The following is a 20,795-nucleotide window of genomic DNA, read 5'->3' as shown; positions in this document are numbered from 1 at the left end:
TTACCAATGACCACCTAATAATATGTCCTATACACCTCCGAGAGGAGAGATGTGAAAAACGTATTATTATGATTAAATAGCAGCGATATAAATTTAACCACAATTTTACCGTTTAGTATTTAACATATTTTATCAACGAATACTTTTTTATTTATTTCCTATTTTTTTATTTAATTAATAAATACATTAAAAATGTAAGTTTTAATGAAAAATTGTATGTGTGTTTGTGGGGGGGGGATGTAAATTTACCGCACCGGGTCACTTCGCCACTGCTGAGATGCGTTGATGATCCGCACACACAATATAAAAATTAGAGGGAACGTTGGACTTATTATATGGTACAGATGCAGTCCACCTACAGTATTGTTTTCTGATATATATTAATTGATAATGCTTATAATATTACCACTATATAAATAATATAACTTTTCACCTCATGAAAATGAGATAGGTACCTACCTACAGATTTTGGGTTACATGTAAATTGTACGTAGGTATTATATTTCGCCGATCAGTTAGACGTTATGCCTGGTCCACACCGGCAACAAGTCGCGCGACAACTCGTTAAATTTTATGATAATTATCATAATTGCTTAAGAAATTTTACGATAATTATCATGCTTATCGTAAAATTTAACGAGTTGTCGCGCGACTTGTTTTCGGTGTGGACCGGGCATTAGAAGTATCTCTGCATTTATAAGATCCAAGCCACACATGTGACATTCTGTTAAAATAAATATGAGAAAAGATTAATTTAAAATTATGTGTGATTATTTAATATAGTTATATATTTAATAAGTATCCGTCAGATGTTTAAAAAAAATAATCATAAATAATTTTAAATTAATCTTCTTTTAAATATTAAATTGAAGCGATCTTCGCGCTGCAGGTCTCGCATGATGAGAAGCGCGAGGTTTGGCGATAGACTAAGGGAAATGGCGTGACCTTGTGCTTGCCCTATGCCTCAATACTGGGACGTGATAGGGTGAAGTAGGTTAACTTACGTAATGAATGTTTACCGCGTAAACGTTAATTAAATTTACTAAAATAAATTGTTATTTTCTATTTTTTTTAAACTTTCTCAATACCTACCATTTCAATGGCGGAGACAGATAAATTCTAAAACAAATCTCGGTGCAGAAACCTCGTGTCAAAATTCCATCCGATGAATGAATTCTTTCTATACATTTCGGGCGATACAAAAAAAAACACTGCCCAGGGTCAAAATCATGCACCGTGAATCCTAGTTGTGATGTATCGCAAACGGTGCGTGTAACTTTTTTGCGAAAATCCGGAACAAAGTGTAATAAAAACAACACAATATAAAGAATTATAAACCAACCAGAAGCGCTTTCGAAAAATATATCCGACGAATTCTGGTCATTCAATTTGTCCGCCAGATCACCAATACGTAAAATGTTGCTACTAGGCTTTCTATATCTGATAATTTAATTATATACCAAATACCTAAATCTAGCTCAGCGTAAGTTTATTTTGATAAATTAATACTTAATTTATATCAGTTTTTACACACAATGTTATGGCAATGCTAATTATTATGTGTACTACATAAGTTGAAAGCTGCTACTAAGCTTTTGAAATCATTTATCTATTTGATAAATGTTGTCTTCCTTACGATGACCGATCCTTAGAGTAATAATACTAAAGAGATAGGGTATTGACCAACTATGTATGTGGGGCCGTTTTCTTTACCTTACCTCAATTTTAATATCTATCATTAACTTACCTTCGAAACGTAATACCATAATCTTGCTTCTCAGTACGGCTACCACATTTAAACACAACACAAGTAACCATATAAGTACCATTTTCAACTAAAAAAACTAAAAATATTTACCATATATCTCGGCAACATATACCTATTCGCAATTTGTCTTAAGCGCATCAGTTAAACTAATATTTGCCAGCTTCACGTCCTAAAACCTAACTCCTTCAATACTATTATTCTATCTTACTCTAACAACGCATATTGCGGAGATTATAATATCTACGCACTTGCACTCACACTTATAGTTAGGTTTTTTCAGGGCATTAACAAATAATAATATATTCTAACCGGAAATTTAATTTTCTTTATGTATTAATTGTTTAAACATTTATAAATTGATTGATAAGATTAAAAAAATTGTGATAATACTGATAATCATCACAAAGGTAACGATTTCGCTAGCATTCACAATTAATAAGAACTCATGAATTATTTTATGTACCCACACCATTAATACGCCACGCATCCATATAACTAGACTGATTTATAAAGGTGAACAATATACAAAAATCGACAGATAGAAATCATCAAAATAATTCAATTATTATAACACTACGAATAACGTCAAAGGGGATGCTGGACGGCAGAATATGGCCAACTGGAGAAAGAACTCGGGATAAAGATTCCCGGAGGACTGTCCATGCACCATATTAAGTAAGTACCCTCCTATAACATTAAATGAATACCTACATATAGGCACCTAATATTATATCATTATTTAGGAAATGCAGTTTTTTCTTGAATAACGAATAGTTTATATTTTATGATTCTATAGAAATCCTATCAGAAAATATGAATGGGATTAATAGAGCCAGCTAGATGTTTATTGATAAATAAGTACTCGTGTAAGACAACAATAATTATTATTGTATCGAAAAGTTGTCTACCTATTTTATATAATAATACTGTTTCTGAAATGCCAATCGGATTATTATTATAACATGTGATGTAATATAATATAATTACGATAAAAATATTCTAATAATATGTATGTCTAATGTATTATAAAATAAATTAGATTTTTTTTAGTAACGTGATATTGGTCATGGATTCGGAATTCGAGCCATCGGGTCTCTGGACACCCACACGTTGTTTTGTTAGTCACCTGTATTAAATTTAATAGTTTGCGGTGCATAATTTTTGCGATTTTGTAACCAATTTGCCAGCGAAGCGATATAATTTAATGTATCATTAAACGAACATAAATAATTCAATAGTTTGTTACGATCTATTACTTACTAATGGACAGGAAATAAACATTGTCTATGATATTATTATGTAGGTAGTTAAAATGACAAGTGATACGAAGTGTATAGCAACGAAACGTACTATATAATTTCTGTGAGAATGGCTGTAATGTGGGATTCTTTTGGATTCTGTTCAAGATTTTTGAAAAGGGCCTGAATAATAGCTGCGTCTACATTTATACGCTTTCATCTTCAATTTCAGCATTGAATTACACTTTTCAACACCAGAGTGTATAACCCATACCTTAGGTTAAAATGAGCTGTACATCAAAATTGAAAACATGTTCAATTTACTCTGGAATAATAAGAGAATTGGCATTATAGGTATATAGAACAAAATTCTATATTATGATTTTAGAATTGGTGGTATCGAAAACAACCAGCACAAACCATTGGATGTGAAGCGTGCGTAGTTTGTTACCCGTGGAATTGTCTCAGGACCAGTTACACAAGACTAAAGTATCGTATAAGTTAGTAGTATAAATTTACTTGAAAGTGTGACATGGAAAACCAATTCAAAACAGACGAACATTTTATGTGATAAGATCTTCAAGTCCGCAGTAAGGCGCCGCGATTTGTTTAAAAGCAATAAAAATGGCCTTTGTTACAAGGTCGGACGACCTGATAAGTCCAACAGTCAGTTGGACCGACTTGAGAATCTCATCCCTTTCCGTTTCTGAAAACAACCAGCTGGAGTTGTTGAAAAAAATACGAAGTTGCGCAGAATGTTGAACAGAAATCCGAAGCAGATGGTGCAAATGCCTCATAATAAGTAATTAATAACTTCAAAATAGAGCGAGAGAGCACGGTACTGTAGGAAGTCCACAGACCACAAAATAGATGAATACGATAGAAATGCAAAAACGAGTCACCGGACGAAGACTTGAAACCAGTTTTGATTTAATGCCTAATGAGGGTTAGGCCATAAATCACAAAACAATACACAGCCCTCTGAGTATCCTCAATTATTGTCGTTTACGTGACAATAATTTATATAGGTAACTACATTATGAAACAGACGTAAATATTGAAAATATGTATTTAAATTTATCCCACATAAATATAGATATTCAAGAATTATTGTGCATTACAATGCAATTGTGTACTGACATATTTGTGAAGTGTTTTGCGGTCCCTTCTGGAAACATTGTTAACATCCAGGGCAAACACTAGATAACATAAATTACGTTGGTATGCGTCGTCGGTTAGTGCATTCCCGTTAGAGTGATTTTCGCGCGCCCGCTTTCCAGGTTTCTCTATTTATAAACAATATGATAATATGCAAATAACACGTGTTTCGCGTCGTCGTGGATGCGGAACTTTCTCCCGACGCTGCCGCTGTCATCGCGAGCGATTCCGAACACGACTTTTGACAATGAACACTCACCAAAGAAGCGATTATAAATAGTAGGTACCTACCTATACCAAGTAGTCGAAACATGCCGCGAAAACACGAATTAATTTGAATTTTGATTCGCGCATTCATAAGTTATTACTCTTTTATTGACTAGCTAGCCGCGCCTGAAAGTATTGACTACCAAATTTGGCATAATTTAATGGTAAAAATAACAAGTATTGAGGTTCCTCGTTTATTTTTGTAAACTATGACCTTGGAGGTAGGTAATAATGTGCTGTGTCTTATTCGATTGGTGAGAGTTATTAATGATCATTGATCAATAATGAAAAGATATAAAGGCAATTTTATTGTTAGGTGCGTTTGTGACTGTGTGAGGCTATTCGACAGGAATGAGTGTAGTGGTGTGGGTCTTTACTTATTTTCAGTCTTGACAAAACCAAACATCATTTCAAAACGAGACAAAATCCTGTGTACTGTTTTCGCGAGGTATTTATTGTTTCATAAGTAGGTAATAAATAAATCATAGAACTAGAAATTAATCAGGCACGAAATTTATCATCACTTAAATCAAGTAAATAGCATACATATAAATTTAGATGTCGATGATGATAATCGAGGCAACTTTTGCAATGACTAGCAGAGACGTACGATGCCAAATTATAGGTGATGAAAAACGAATAAATGGAAAACGATTTCTCGTAATTTTTGTATAGAAACATTACGTCTGTTTATTTAACTTAATCTGAGATCGTCTGTTACATTACTGGTAAGATAGGTATAAGGTAAAAGAGCCTATGACGATTTTAAAGCATATATTATGTAGTAATTCTAGCTATTAGGAGACATTTAAAACTGATTATAGTTTGGAAAAACGCTAAATTCAACGCCATAATAATATGACATGTACGTATGTAGCAAGTTAGATGCCTATTCAAGAATACTCGATCTGGCAATAAAAACAATAAGTATGCATTCGAAAAACGTTGTAAGCGCCTACAACGTATAAGGGGGTGTAAAACAAATGTGTTAAGCTGTTTCGCCACTAAACGATAAATTATTTTAGATTTTGAATTTAAAATTTAATTTTATTTACCTTTGCTGTAACAGCACCTATATTGGATATCTATGGTCATGAATGCAACGTGCACTGCACTCAGAAAAAAGCATTTATAATATTATGTCAACATGACTTCGATAAACATGATATATTGATAACCCCAAGCGGTAAATAATTAGCAGCGTGCTAATAGGTTTTATTCCAATGGGAAGATAACGTCTATGTTTACTACTATAATAAACATAATAAAACGATTAGGTACTTACATATTATTAATAACAAGCACATAAGTAGGTATCCAATTCCGAATGCAAGTAGATACCTAACGGCACTTAATGTGAAGACATAATGAGTGTGTGATGAATGCACATTGCACAAGTACCTGATATCAATGTAAGAAATTAATAAATACTAAGGAATATTACCTACCGCAATACGTATACAATATACCTACATTACATGGATGTTTATGACGTATTAATGACAGTACTTAGTTAGAGGTGGGATACCTACGTATTTAGCAAAACGTAATTTAGAGTTGCCAGCTTACTGTTTTTCTTGCCAGATCTAGTATTTTTGAACAGGCGTCTAGCTTGCAAACTACACAACCGGTATATAGGGTTAAATCAAGCGCTTTTTCAACACCAGAAATCGTTTAAAATTTACCAGAAAAGGCTTGAATATAACTTACACAAATTTTCTTGAAAATCAAAATGCTGACTTCTTGCACCTACATATTATTATGTATTTTATCTAAACAATAAATTAAATGTAACTTACGACATTTAAATGAAGACCAAATTTCGTACCTGACTATGTTTCGGTTGTACCTATGACTTAGGACTTATTTATTAACTGTCATATTTGTGTCAATGACAGTTGACGTATGAACACACCAGCTTATAATAAAAAAATAGACAATCAATGCCAATCAAGTAGTAGGCGAAGTGAATAAAGATTTTTTGATTATCAAAATTAATAATATTACTTAATTATAAAATACTAATAATTAAATTATTAATATATCATATTATCTACTTACCCACAATAATTTAAAGACCATAATCGATTAATTGAAGATAAAAATGATTTAAATTATTGACATTTAAAATACAACTGACACATCAGCCAGTGGCGGCCGGTGATCATAAAATTAGGGAGTGCATGCAAAGACATGCATTTTCCTTTTTGTGGTATTGAAAAAAATCGGCAATAGCCTTCAGAGTGGAGGTAGGCTTATGCTTAAATATATAATACATCTTGGGGGGGGGGGGGGTTGAGAAACGAAACGACGCTCACATTCACCAACAGCATTTATTTATTGTCAAAGTTATAAAGTCCAAGCTTCTGGATATGATAGGTATGATGCAAAAGGCATACAAACTCTTTTCGATTTTTATTGTAATACATTTCATATGTGCCAACGTAGTTTCCACGTTTGACACTCCTAACTTCCATACATTATAACTGATGCAAGTATTTTAGACAATATGTCATTGGTACAAAGCCGTAAACTCCTCATTTGTGTAGCTCCGATAGGTAGTACGCGGGTTATGGTCGGTTGAAGTTCACATACTGACGCAATTCGGGCATATCTTATACTCCCCTTTCGGTTATTTGCATCCCACATTCTCCGCATATACCTACGCGCTGTATCATTTTGATAAATACTATGGATCGGTGATTTTTCAACGGGATATAGTTACTATCTGTTAAAAAAATGCTAATACTTTGTACACCTCAACTCCAGAATTGCACTCCAAATGGGACTGATTTGAAAGACGTATTCAAAATGAAAAATACTTCGGTAACACGAATATTGTATTTGATAGAATAATTTATATTTCTTTTCTTCAATAATTGACATTGGAAAATTGCTTTGTTCATCTTCTTAAAAAATATTTTATCCTCTTTTACGTTCAAAATAACGCTCATACTCCACATACACTATTGAAATACCTAATATTGTAGAAATTGTTACAATGTAACGCTTTTGTTAAATAACTACTTCTCTTAGAGTAGTATAAGTAGGTACGTAAAAAATTGTAGTATGTATATTATATTATGTAAAGGTTATTAATAGTTTATCAATTACTTACTTACAAGGTTACTTTGCTCTAGGCATAATAAAATTATTTAATTTTTAAAGGTAAAATAATTATAAAATTTGTATTTGTATGTTGAGATAGCTACGCCTAACTTAATGAACACAATATCACTCTAATCGATATTTTGATCGATTCAATATTATATGGCAAACAACGTAGCATTTACCTCATAACAGTCATAACGTACGAAATAATAATATAATAATTTAAAATATTACGCGGGAATCTTGTACCGACTTCAAAAGCGTTTGTGAGTTGTTATTATTTGCGCCAGTCAAACACAGCATTGTCGTGAAATGTCGTCTGCGCTCGTAAGCTCAGATTGGGAGGCACAGTGTCCCAAGTGAGGTAATTATTGCACGTTCGGAAATAAAAAAAGATCACAACTGAGCCCACATTATCGGCAGCGTGAAAAAAAAATCATCGCCAGGCGGTTCGATTTCTCTCCTGCACAATTAATACTACGAAGGACGTACCTACGCATACATGCAGGCCGCCAGAAATTACGCGCATTTTATGCGTGCAGACGGGCGACAAATTAAAGATATTTTACAATAATTAATTCATACAATATGTAGGTATTTGAATACGTACTTATTATTACATAGTTACGTAATAATTTGGGAGATCAGTGCACCTTTGCTCCTATACAAGAGCCGTCCCTGATCAGCTGTTTGTTGTCCACCATTTTATAATTCTTGCAGCAAAATTCACATTCAATTATAATTGAAATTTCTACGACACAACTATATTACACTTTTATAAATATCATATAAGTACCGAATATTGTTAATATGTACCTTTGTATTAAAAACTTTAATATACTCGTAAGTTCGTAAGTACTTAGATACATTTTTAAACAAACATTAAAAGATGATCAAATAAATATCAGTAGTAGCGAATTACAAGGAAATAAGTCGTTTACACCAACAAGTTGGTAGGTACCTAATCTAAAAATAAAACTTTAGAAAATCCCTAGTCGTACCTACCCTTCTCACAGGATTGATTCGACACCAGTATTTGAAAATAATTAATGAATCGAAAAAAAAATGTATACCTAAGTATTTTTGTGGGAACTGGGAATTATATCCACTTTGGATTTCATTTTATATTATAAGGTATGCATATAAATCTTATGAAGTGGACCGATGAATAATGCTTTGACACAATGAATTAAACTTCCTGAGACGACGATGGCAATGCACCAAACAGAACAATTCGTGGGCCTATTTTTGTTTTGTGCGAACGGTGACCGCTGTCAACTCTGTGTTGCAATTACGCAGAGCCAAAACGACAAATTAAAAATATTGAAACTAATACATTTACACTATAAATGTGAAATTTTAAAATATTTTATTTAAGTAATTGGTCTCGTCATATATTTTTCACCTACGACGGATGCTAAAAACATTGTAACGGAATAACTCTTTTTGACGCCCTTTCCTTGATATTGTAACTAAACAAGATAACCCCACAAATAAACCATTTTCACCAACAAGTCCTCAATACATTCCATGCACAATACTTCAGTATTTACCACGATCTGACCATCAACAGTGGCAAATGGTGTAATACATACCCACAACCCTCATAAAATGAATAACCTCAACTCACACTTTTGTCAAAATGTAGTTACGATTCGGAAGTAGATAATTACACCATACCAACAAAATAATTATAATATACTTACGTTTTCGTGATTTATTAAAAAAAACATTTGAATAACTTGTTGGCAATGTCCTTCAAAGCGGACAAAACCGGTCCGGAGTTATTGTTGCATTATATGAATTAAGTCACTACTTTTATTATTATTTATTTTTAAATGTAAATAAATACCAATAATTATTTTATTTTTCATCACTTTATGAGAACTCTCCTAATAACATAAGTATTATGGAATTAGGACCACGTATTTATTTTCAAAAGTCAACCCTGGTTTCGTCTTAAGATGGTACTTCAGTGAAACGGCAAATAATTTTCAACTATAGGTGCGACGAAATTTCGGACTGGCTGGCAATCGGAGAGCGAAAGTCGAGTTGTGAACACGTCAATTTGTTTTGTGATGGCGACGGGGGAATTAATTCTTAAATCGTGTAAAGATGACTAAAAAACGTTACCCATTTACTTGAAAAAGAAAACATGTCAATGAATATATTATTATTATTAGTAATAGAACAATAAACATAACATTAAATGGACGCATGTTGGATTTTTATGACAAATTATATTTCGTTCGGCACGCGTCAATTGCACAATCCGTACATCGCCTAGCCAAGATTTTTTAGACCATGCATCAACTGAAGTATAGCCTTAACATTGAATGCAGGCACAAGATGCACATTTATGAAGTATCGTAAATACTTACTGCCATATTGTAAAATTGGAAGACATGAAGTCAAATTAATATACCTATATTATTTTATATATAATCAGAAATCAGCCAAGAAGTAGCTATATTATCTATTTTCATAATAAAACAAAAAGACAATAATATAATTTAGTTAATCAGGTTACTCGCGAACTTGGGGGTGATTTGAACATTCCGAAGTTATGAAAATCCCTGACAATGCATTACTTGGAATATACTCATTGACAATCACCAATACAGTCCTGTGGGTGTCGTTGGTGAGGGAAGAGCATCAGTTTCGTCGGGCGGGCCGCTAATAATCCAATAAGTGTAACGCGGCTGCGAAGTTATCGGACGCGCCGGCGAGGGGGGCGCTAAGTCGCCTATTTCCCATCCCAACTGCCAAAGGTTGCGCAATTCGACAATCGGAAACACGACTGACGACGCATGCCAACTTTTCCGACTGTTGCCCTGACAATAATTGCAATGATTGCATACTGAAAGTGAGTTCGCAGATTGCAGCAGGGGTCATTATCCTTTCGGCTTTGCGGTGATCTCTTCAAAAAAAAAACCACCGCGCTACTGAAATTTCTAAATAAACCATTGATATACCTACTACTGGATGAATCATATGCTTCTTAAAATGACGCCCGATTTACAGCGACTCGGCCAGTGTTAAAACTCACTGTTTTAATATCAGCGGACTTAGGGCTTGCGCAGACAGAGCGCGGTCAGGCGGTCTGCGTTCCGCGTTCGGAGTTCGGCGTTCTTTGTACTGTATGGACTGCATACTGTATGGGTACACAGCCGGTGGTCAGACCGCGCCGGTCAATTGGAACGCTGGAGTTCTGGAGTTCTATGCCCAGAATTATAAAGAACGCCGTACCTTCGCTGAGCAGTCACACAACATAGAGCGAAACCACACGGGGGAGTGAGTACGCAACAGCGGTGCTTTCTCACTTCCACTAGCAGTCGGAATATAGCGGTCAAGCATTATGCAGCGCTTGTGTCAGTTCAACGTTTGTAAACAAATGGAACGCTTATTGTTGACCGCCACCTGTCTGCTGTCCCTGAACGTTAGCGGTCAACGGTCGGTTGAACGCAGAACTCCGACCGCTCTCTGTCTGCGCAAGCCCTTAACTCGATATAAGCTCACTTAATATTTGTCTCGAAAACGACCTGGCAATAATTATGAGTAAGCCCGATCTAGCTTGCATCTTACTCTAACTAATAGTCAGCGCATGACGACTTGCTCTATCCGCTCAGACATGAATTTTTGGTAGCTTGCAAGCTTTGGGTTGCATCGCCCTTAGGGTCACTATTCCAATAACGCAAATTTAGTTTTACAGCCAAGGCAAATCTTAACGCATTATACCTACAAGGAAATATTATAAGACGATATTATATTATCTTCTTTTGTGGTACATTTTTAAAATGACACTTATATGGGAACTCCTCATCTAGTAGTATATCAATGAAATAAACTGAATAGTCTCCGATGGCTAGTTAGCTATAGATACATAATCTGACTAATTTCAAGAATTAATTAATTATACTGAAGTGTATCTAATCTACCCCACATACGTATCAAGACCTACACATTGGGTGATTAGGATAAAATGGCTACCTACCTTTAATATTTCGATGTAAAACGTTCATTTCTGCAAATAGGTACGATATACTATATGATATTGAACAGTGGCAAAGGGTGGAGGTAGACTGTTAAGATTCGACATAAATAGTGCACACTAAACTTTTTTAAACATACGTAAACCAATCCATAAAAGATTCTAGAAGAAAATATTCCGATTTTTATAAAATATCTAAAATTATGCCTTTAAATAATACATAATTATAGATAGGAGAATAATTTTTATCTATTACTGTTAGGTTAGGCCAGAGGGGGGCTATCTTTTTGGATGAAGGGCCAAATTCAAGAATTCAAAATGAGCAGCGGGCCGCAAGTTAAATACCATTTTTAGATATACACTATTTATTATCACGAAAAATAAACATGACAAAAAAATTAATGAGAAGAATGAAACTGTTGTACATTTTTTAACATTTTTTTTAAATTCAGGTGTTAATTTTATAGTTGATATTCTCAAAACTGCTTGTAAATGGGCATCGGAGATATTTTATCGTAAAGAATTTTTATTGAGGTTCATGATCAAAAATGTTTGTTCACATGTATAGGTTGATCCAAAAATAACGAACATTTTTCTTTCATAATCTTTAAGTTGGTCGAATTTGTCTGAATTAAGGGCATTGTAAAATTTGGAGATTTCTTCACAACGATGCAATTCTCTTAAATCAGTGTCACACTGCAGAGCAGTAATCTCAAGTTGTAACTCTGTCGGTACACTATCAATATCTATTGAAAATGGAGCGCGTACTATTGCTAAACTTGTCTAAATTTTTCGGAAGTCACCAAATCTTTGTGAAAAATTGTCATTCAGACCTTTAATAATTTTACCATATTCTTCAAATTTATATTCTGTTATATTCAACTTCAAAGTTGGAAAGTGGTCCACGTTGTTATTCGATATTTGTCGAAAGAATAACTTGAGTTTTAATTGAAATCCATTCAAACTTTTTACCATATCATGGCCATATATTTTTTTTTCTTGCAAGCGGAGTTAAACGTATTTAAATGTGTCACGATGTTCAACGTAGAAAATAGTGGTTACATAGTGTGAGACGAGACGCAAGGAAGACGTACTGAGATAATACATTTACGAAACAACAAATTCTTCAAATTTTAATCTATTGTCAATATTTTTTAAAAAATTATAAAAAAGTTATTCGTAATCAGAAGTACAATTAATTATGGCGGGCCGCAAAAAAATACCCGGCGGGCCACATGTGGCCCGCGGGCCGCAGTTTTCCCCCCCCTGGGTTAGGCTGTAGTAATGAGTTTTAAAATATTAACCAACAACATTTGCAATTTGTACCTACTCGTAATTCAATAAAAACAAATAAGTATGACTGACAAAGTGTACACTATATTTCTCCACAGATCTACTATGATGGTTTGGTTAGGCAGGGTTTAATCGAAATTTAAAAAAAAACTAACCAGCACCATATGCCATGTGTATTCTTCGTTCAATGAAAACAAATAGGACCTAAGTATGACTGACAAAGTTTAATGTGCACTATTTATGTCGGATCTTAACTGCCTACCTCCAACTTTTGCCACTGGTATTTAATTCATACAATGTAATTATGATTAGGACCAGAGTCATCTGGTTAGAAGAACTTATCGTTTTGTTTGTTTGTTGTTTTATAGGTAGGTACTATTTAATAGTTTAAAAACGTGTATAGTAATTAAAATTATTGGTCAGCACTGTCATTGTCAGCAGTATTGAAAAATATTATAGCCATGCATGCCAACCTGAATACAATTTTGACAAAATTGTGAGTTAAAGTTATTCATTTTATGAGGGCATGAATTATTATTAACATGTTGAAAAACAGCGTTGTCCATAATGATAAAAGAAAATATCCTCAGCGTATCTTTATTAATAGTAGACTGTAGAGATAGATGTAGGTAGATATGCTGTTGTAGGCATACATAACTTATTTTCTGACCGTATTTGGTAAGTATGTACCAGGTGCACACTACAGAATAGTGTTTTTTTTTTTCAAATTGCAATGATCAGAAATCGGTGTTGTAAATTTCAACAAAGGCTTTCACGAAACCTCTCACAAGCTACCTACACATGCTTAGAGAGTTTTTGATATTTACTTATTTATAAAAATACTTATCTTATTAAGTAGGTACATTAAATTTCCTTCTTTTGTAATAACATAACTAAGAAAAATGTGTCTTATTTTGCCTGCCACAACTAATTACCCATATATATAAATATAAGTATTTAAAATTAAAATGAATAATATAATATCCCATAATATAACACCCACGATGGCCGAGCGGGTTAAGCGTCGGCTTATAGTGTCGTGGGTCCTATGTTCGAATCCTGGATCTGGCAAATACACATATTGTTTTTTCAATCTGAGTCAGAGTATGGACCTATTAGATTGAGTAAGTGGCTAACAACCATTTCTCGTAAAAACAAAATCCTGCTAATACAAACCTCCACTCCGTGGAGGCCCATATTATGATCTTATTAGGATCGGACATGTGTAAATACTATGACCTTAAAATAAAACATCTAATAAACTAAAGCACCATCCCACATAATTGGCATGACAATAATAAATAATGTTATTATGGGCATGAAATACCGGTATTAACCAAACATTAAAAAAATCTAGCTTTTACATTCTAAGTTGGCCTGTTGCTTCGGTTCTTGTTTTTGCAATCTAAATAAAACTAGCAAAACATCAGCTGTAAAAAAAATGTGTGAGATTTGAATTTACCTAGTAGGAATATTGAATCAAGGACAATTTTATTATTATTAATCACTTAATTTTGCCACCATACAATCATACGTGCTAACTAAACATTGTACTTAGGTACTTATAATGTACATATCATACTTTTAGCTCTTTTCAATACAATCAACAACAATCAGTATTCACATCAATGAGAAGACAACATTAAATTTATAATCTTGAACTAATAGCTAAATAATTGTAATAACTTTGTATTGCGAGGTTCTTGCAAGTTTAATTTTCATAAACCACGACGTAAGTAAAAAAATGTTGAAGCGTGTTTCTTGAAATAGGTACATTATTTAATTAATTTCCTAGAAACGAAACTATCTTCGATCAACGTTACCAAAACGAATTCGTGAAGACCGCGATTTTATAATACAAAATCGACCAGGAAGTGATAATAATAATGCAAACTTTTGTTTTTAAATGAGTATTTTCAAATAACTTCAGCATGAGGCCTTTGCACAAGTTGCAAGGTTTTATTTATTAGAGACTACTTTGTATAATATAATATTCGAAGGGAAACGTAGCTTACCGTGGTCGTTTGTAAATCCTCGAGTCCCAAAACGTTTTCAAAACAATTTCACAAATCACAGCGAACACAGACACGGATCAAAACATCAAAGTAACAAACCTAAAAGTTTCCGTAATTTCACGGATTTTTGAAAATGTCGATGGAACCAAAACACTCTGAAAGTTTTATTATATAGTAAATAATAGTCAACGCTTTCGCGACGTATATTTATTTCTGTATTAGTTAAATCGTCGTGGATATTTTTAGTGCAATGTGCGGTTTGTCACCGTACGATGTGAAAGGCAGCGAAAATAAAGACTGACGTCCCTACTCCGAGCCGGCTAGATGAAGACTGTCATGGCGTCGTTTTCAAAGGTAAAATGCGCGACCTGCCATCTCGCTCTGTCTGGACTCGGTGCTTGTTCTTTCTCATTCTCTCACTATTTTTCCAGTGATTTAAAACATTTGTGATCGAGAGCTAATAATGAGGCATTTCTTAATTATGTACCTACTAGAATAACTAATTCCTCATTATTAATTATGAAAAAACTACACATGTATCATTTTTATGTTGTGTTGGTTCCTATGCCATCTAAATTCATTTATTAAACATTTAAGAAGACATCTTAGTATTTACACAAATTTTCGATATATTTTATGTACTTATAATAAATTATGTATTCTTTTATTTCTTTTAATTACTTTTAATTACATTTAATTACTATTAATTACCACATTTAAATAACATGGTAATTATATCTAATGGCCAACTAACGAGGACACAACTGCTATGCCGTCAGCACTGAAAGGATTTTAAGGTTCTCTATTGGTATTGGCATGGTAGAAGGTATCGAGAGACCAAAATATATTCTCTCAAAATCATTCGTGGCACAACCCGCAGTGTGCCATAGGCCTTCTTCAGTCGTCTTGACCAGATTAATCTAACCGAGATGCCAATCGCTCGTGCATCGTACATGTATACATCTTTATTTCATGAAGGCTATCGTAATCGCCTTGAGAAAAAAACTTTATTAAAATGTTTTAGATGCATCATAACATATAAATACCAACCGAAATCACTAAATTTATATTAATCAATATCCTATCAAACATAAAAATTTAACTAATTATTAATCTCATTAATAATACCTAATACCTATGTAGGTATGTTAAAGTATGTCACATTCATTTCATTGCCGAAGTCACATTAAGCACACGCAAAATATATAAATGATAATGATTATTATTAAAAATTAATAATTTCTCAGTTTTCAAATTAAAAATTGGTTTCCATTCCTATTTGTTTTTATTTTGAAAATAATGTTAGCTTGGTAAATAAATTATATTAATAAATATATTTTTTCTGACAATTTAAATGTTTTTTAATCGTTGCGCCATTAAAATTCACATTTTTTCTATAAATCAGCGAACCCACATTCTTATAATTAAGTTTACCATAAAGAAAACGACCTCATATAGGCACTACAGATCTAATTATTTGTCAATTTAATATAATTGAAATAAAACAGCCACACTTCCAGGAATATTTTTTTTACCTGGTCCCCACTCCATTTGTTTTCGATTTCTGACGAACGTATTTCCCTTCTAGCCTAGAATACCTATGCTACTGCGCGTGTGTGCGCACAATATTTTATACATGCATTTGTGTTTTCTACTACTACCACACAATGGACCTGCATGCTGCTAGTATGTACATACTGAAATTTAATTTTCCCCACATTTTCCAAAAATTAGAAAGATAATTTAAACGTAGGAAGTTGACTATTGTTATTAAATTACCACAAAAAATACGCATTCCATTGACAATGCAACTAACTAATAACTAAATAAAACTAAGCAAGCATTGCCGAAGAGCGGTACTTTCTGGGAGCGGCAAATTAAATGATAAAATTTACTATTATACACAGTGTTGCCAATTAATAAAACTAGTGAAGACATACTGGAATCATACGGCAATTCGCGGGTGTATTGTATAATACAATGCCTATTTCAATGCTATCAAATATCATGTCGACCAATGCAACTGCGAATCGGTTTTGCCGTATCTTTGGTATCACTGTAGAATGATTCCACTATACGTGATTATTTTGTCGTATTGAAGACTGCAAAATGTTTTTGTGACATTCAATTAAGTATATTATAGTATATGTGCTTGTATTTATATTGGGTAAGTACCAAACTGTAATAAAATTATAGTCAAATCAAATTACCTATCTATACCTACAAAAATATCTGTTTCTAAATGTAGTTCGATGACGTCTACATCGTACAAAAAGATTGCGAGCTTTAATCAATGACGAAAAACTAAAAAAATCAGGCCACGCCTATTTGTTTGACAGTATTATTAAACAAGTTACCCATCCGCGGCGGAAAAAAAGTAGTAAGTGTCAAAACATTTTTAATGTTCTATAATTAAAAAAATATACATTAGATACCTATACTACCTATAAGTTTCACAATATGTTTGTACAATTACACCACAAAACAGATTAATAAATATAATTCAGATAGGGTATACCCCAATACACTACATTATTTATATGAAGAAAAGTTTTGAATGTTTGAGTGTCGTACGAAAATGAAACATACATTATAGACGTGCAATAGTGTATGTTGCAACCTTGAAATACACCAATATTGAATGAACATCAGTGCATAAACCGAGAGCAGTTGTCATGAGGACAAGCTTAGAATGACGTATTCTTGACACGTGTTTAAGTTTATCCCATATTCTTCCACACTCAAGATCGGTTGCCTGTTACTCCACACCCGTTAGGTACCTATGTCACTTCCCATTAATTCTGTGTTCCCTGAATTACACTAGGTACTTAATCAATTTTTGACTGGACACGGTCTAAGTATATGTACCTACATAATTTTATTCTTCCGTTCATATTGGGGAAGTAATACAATATAATATTGTCTTTTCCATTTTATTTGTGGGCAAGTATATAATAGTTTATACCTATAAACATGATGATGAATAAATAGCGAGATCAAATGACCATAGGTATATATAAATAATTAACAATTATTACAAGCATGAAGCCATGTCAGCTCAACTTACAGCATTCTGTTACTGGTTGGAATCTTCATTCCATAGTACGTAGGTATTTCATCATTATCATTACTTACGATTTTTTAACATCTCATGTTATATCAGCCTTCAGTGCTACTGTATAATCTTTTATTTCAAGACGATGAAACAATAAACATTGCGTAGGTACTTAATAATAATTAAATACTATCATCCTTATTTATTATTATTATATTATGTAAGCCCGGTCGCACATGTCGTCTCGATTGCAACACGTCAAATATATCGATGTGATTTTGTTGGTATTCACAAAGCACATGTAGGGGAGCGTGGGGTAATGGGAGCTTGCGGGTAATGGGAGCGAGTTCAAAACAGGTACCATCTAACACTAAAATGACTCGGAAATAACCAAAACATCTTCGTCAATCGTCGGCTAAGCCCGTCGATCGCTGTCGGCTGCTTAGTGGCACGTGCACGCGCGTGGCGAGTGGAAGTGTGTTTTGGGCTAGGTGCTTATATCAATTTACAATACATAAACATCAACGTAAGTGCTTAAAATTTTACTTATTTTATCATTTTTTGTGTCCATTGTATAGCCAGATACATGTATTTTTGTTTAGTAGTTTCAGAATCAAGGTTTTATATGGTTTGGTTACGTTATTTATCAACCTTCAAAGTGGTTGACATTCGGGTAATTGGAGCCTAGGTGGCTCCCATTACCCCTATATAAATTTCACACCTCTTTTACCAGTAGAAAAAAAAATAATTGTTTCAGATGCCCAGAAATAGAAAGCTGACGACTTTCAAGGCTGGTTGGACGGTGACTTCGTTGGAAAATGCCCTCCGAAACCAGAAAGATTATATTTGTGTTTTTTGCTTAGTTCCATAACATGACGTGTTGATTATTTTGATATTTTTAGTACTAGAGCATATTTTTGTTGAATTACATTAGTAAATATTTAACATTTTATTGTACCTATGTCTGTTATAATGTGTATACGTGTTTGTAAGCTTATTAAAATATGAAGCTCCCATTACATATTTGGTAAATTTTTGGCTCTCATTACCCTACATGTGGGGTAATTGGAGCCAAATGTGTTTTTTGGGAAAACGTTTTTTTCGTACCTTAGTTATAGAATTTTTGAGTGGAAATTACAGTAATATTAAGTAACCAAAGGACTCATTTCAAGTCTTAATAATAAACGACCAGAACATTTTGTTACTTTTTTTCAACAATTTCCTTAGTAGGCTCCAATTCCCCCTTGCTCCCCTAATTTAATGTACCTACCTCCGCACACAGCTCGAAAGCGACATTTTAGTTTAAAAAAAACAACTAGTGTCGCAAGCAAAAAAATTCACCCGACTAGTGGCACAGGGTTACCAAAATATCGCACTTCGCTATTAATTTTGACTATTAGCATGAAATCAGTGTCCTGCATGGCATCACCTATGCACAGAGAAGAAAGATACAACATTGTGCTGTTTTGATTTATGAGTATTTCCTTGTCGAGACGATTTTCAATGTGCGACTGGACTAAACTTCCTTATAAAAAAATGTGTAAATATTTTCCTTACATTATTCATTTTTGTTCACATAGGTACCTACAGATTGTACGAAAGAAAATCCGCAATTTAATATTATTCATAAAACTTTAAAAATAAATGGAATTGCAACAAAATTGCGTTTTTTCAGATCCACCAAGCAAACATACTTTATCAGTGTTTCAGTAAAAGTAAGTAGCGTGAAGAAAAGTTTTTACCGTATTTTTTTCTATTTGGGCAGGTGATGAAATGCTTTAGCTTTCAATTGTATATAATATATTACTTAGACTAAAAAATAAGTATAAATGCTATGAAATAGCTTGCCAATTCCGAGAATAGTACCTAGATACCGAACACGTCATGGTAGTATTTTATTATTAAGGCTATATACCTCAGTTAAGGCATGGTCTAAAAAGATCGTGGCTAGTGATGCGCGGATTGAGCAAATGACGCGTGCCGAACGAAATATAATTTGTCATATAAATCCAAGATGCGTCCATTTAATGTTCTCTTTATTGTTCTATTAGTAATAATAATAATGTAATCATTGACATGTTTTCTTTTTCAAGTAAATGGGTAACGTTTTTTAGTCATCTTTACACGATTTAAGAATTAATACCCCCGTCGCCATCACGAAACAAATTGACGTGTTCACAGCTCGACGTTCGCTCTCCGATTGCCAGCGAGTCCAAAATTTCGTCACACCTATAGTTGAAAATTATTTTGCCGTTTCACTGAAGTACCGTCTTAACGGACAATCCGTTTTACAACTCTGCCAGCTAATACAAATGGCATACTACTAATTATCTCGTTTTCACTCGATCTATCTCTATACTTGACTACCAACATTTATCTTATCTACTTGTTTGTATTCAGTTCTCAAAAGTACGTCAATGGTGCCCAAGCTAAAGAATATTTTAAGATTCATACAAACTGCCACATTGTAGAAAATATATATCTTAATACAATAATTCGCTTTGCGAGGATTGATGCTGGATATATATGTACCCAATAAATTATAGATCTCTTACATGCCTTATCGCTTCCTTTAACTTGGAAATTGTAGGAGAAATTGCTTTATATCCATACGAGCGGGTATGTCCGAAGGAAAAGAATATTATACAATTTATATGTGGAGTATTTTAGAGTAGGTACATACTTATGAACGGAATAAGTAGCTCTTATGTAAATATTTTTGAAAAATTAGGCAAATCGAAAAATTTCAACCGGAAACTTTGCCATTTCAAGAGCAAGCCATGTGTTGTGTGTGAAATCTAAGTATAGATTTTTAATGTTGTGCCGGTCATGTGTACAAATAGATGAAAAATATTGTTTTTGGTTGGATCATATCCAATCTATAAATATGAGAAACAGT

The 20,795-nt window shown here is 33.4% G+C and overlaps 1 protein-coding gene across 2 annotated transcripts in view; it reads right to left on the bottom strand.

Moving 5' to 3' along the window:
• smash (smallish) overlaps nucleotides 1-15,174 on the bottom strand; it is a 478,903-nt gene extending 463,729 nt beyond the window's left edge. For both annotated transcript variants that reach the window (XM_085956529.1, XM_085956532.1), the window contains exon 1: nucleotides 14,842-15,174. The gene's annotated coding sequence lies outside the window, so the exon portion shown is untranslated. The remainder of the gene's footprint in view (nucleotides 1-14,841) is intronic.
• Between the last annotated feature and the right edge of the window lie 5,621 nt (nucleotides 15,175-20,795).

This window comes from Rhyacophila brunnea, unplaced genomic scaffold (genome assembly GCF_057557595.1).
Source record: "Rhyacophila brunnea isolate RB1 unplaced genomic scaffold, BYU_Rbru_1.0 scaffold_6, whole genome shotgun sequence".
Classification (NCBI taxonomy): Eukaryota; Metazoa; Arthropoda; class Insecta; order Trichoptera; family Rhyacophilidae; genus Rhyacophila; species Rhyacophila brunnea.
This window is presented reverse-complemented; position numbering and strand designations above follow the sequence as displayed.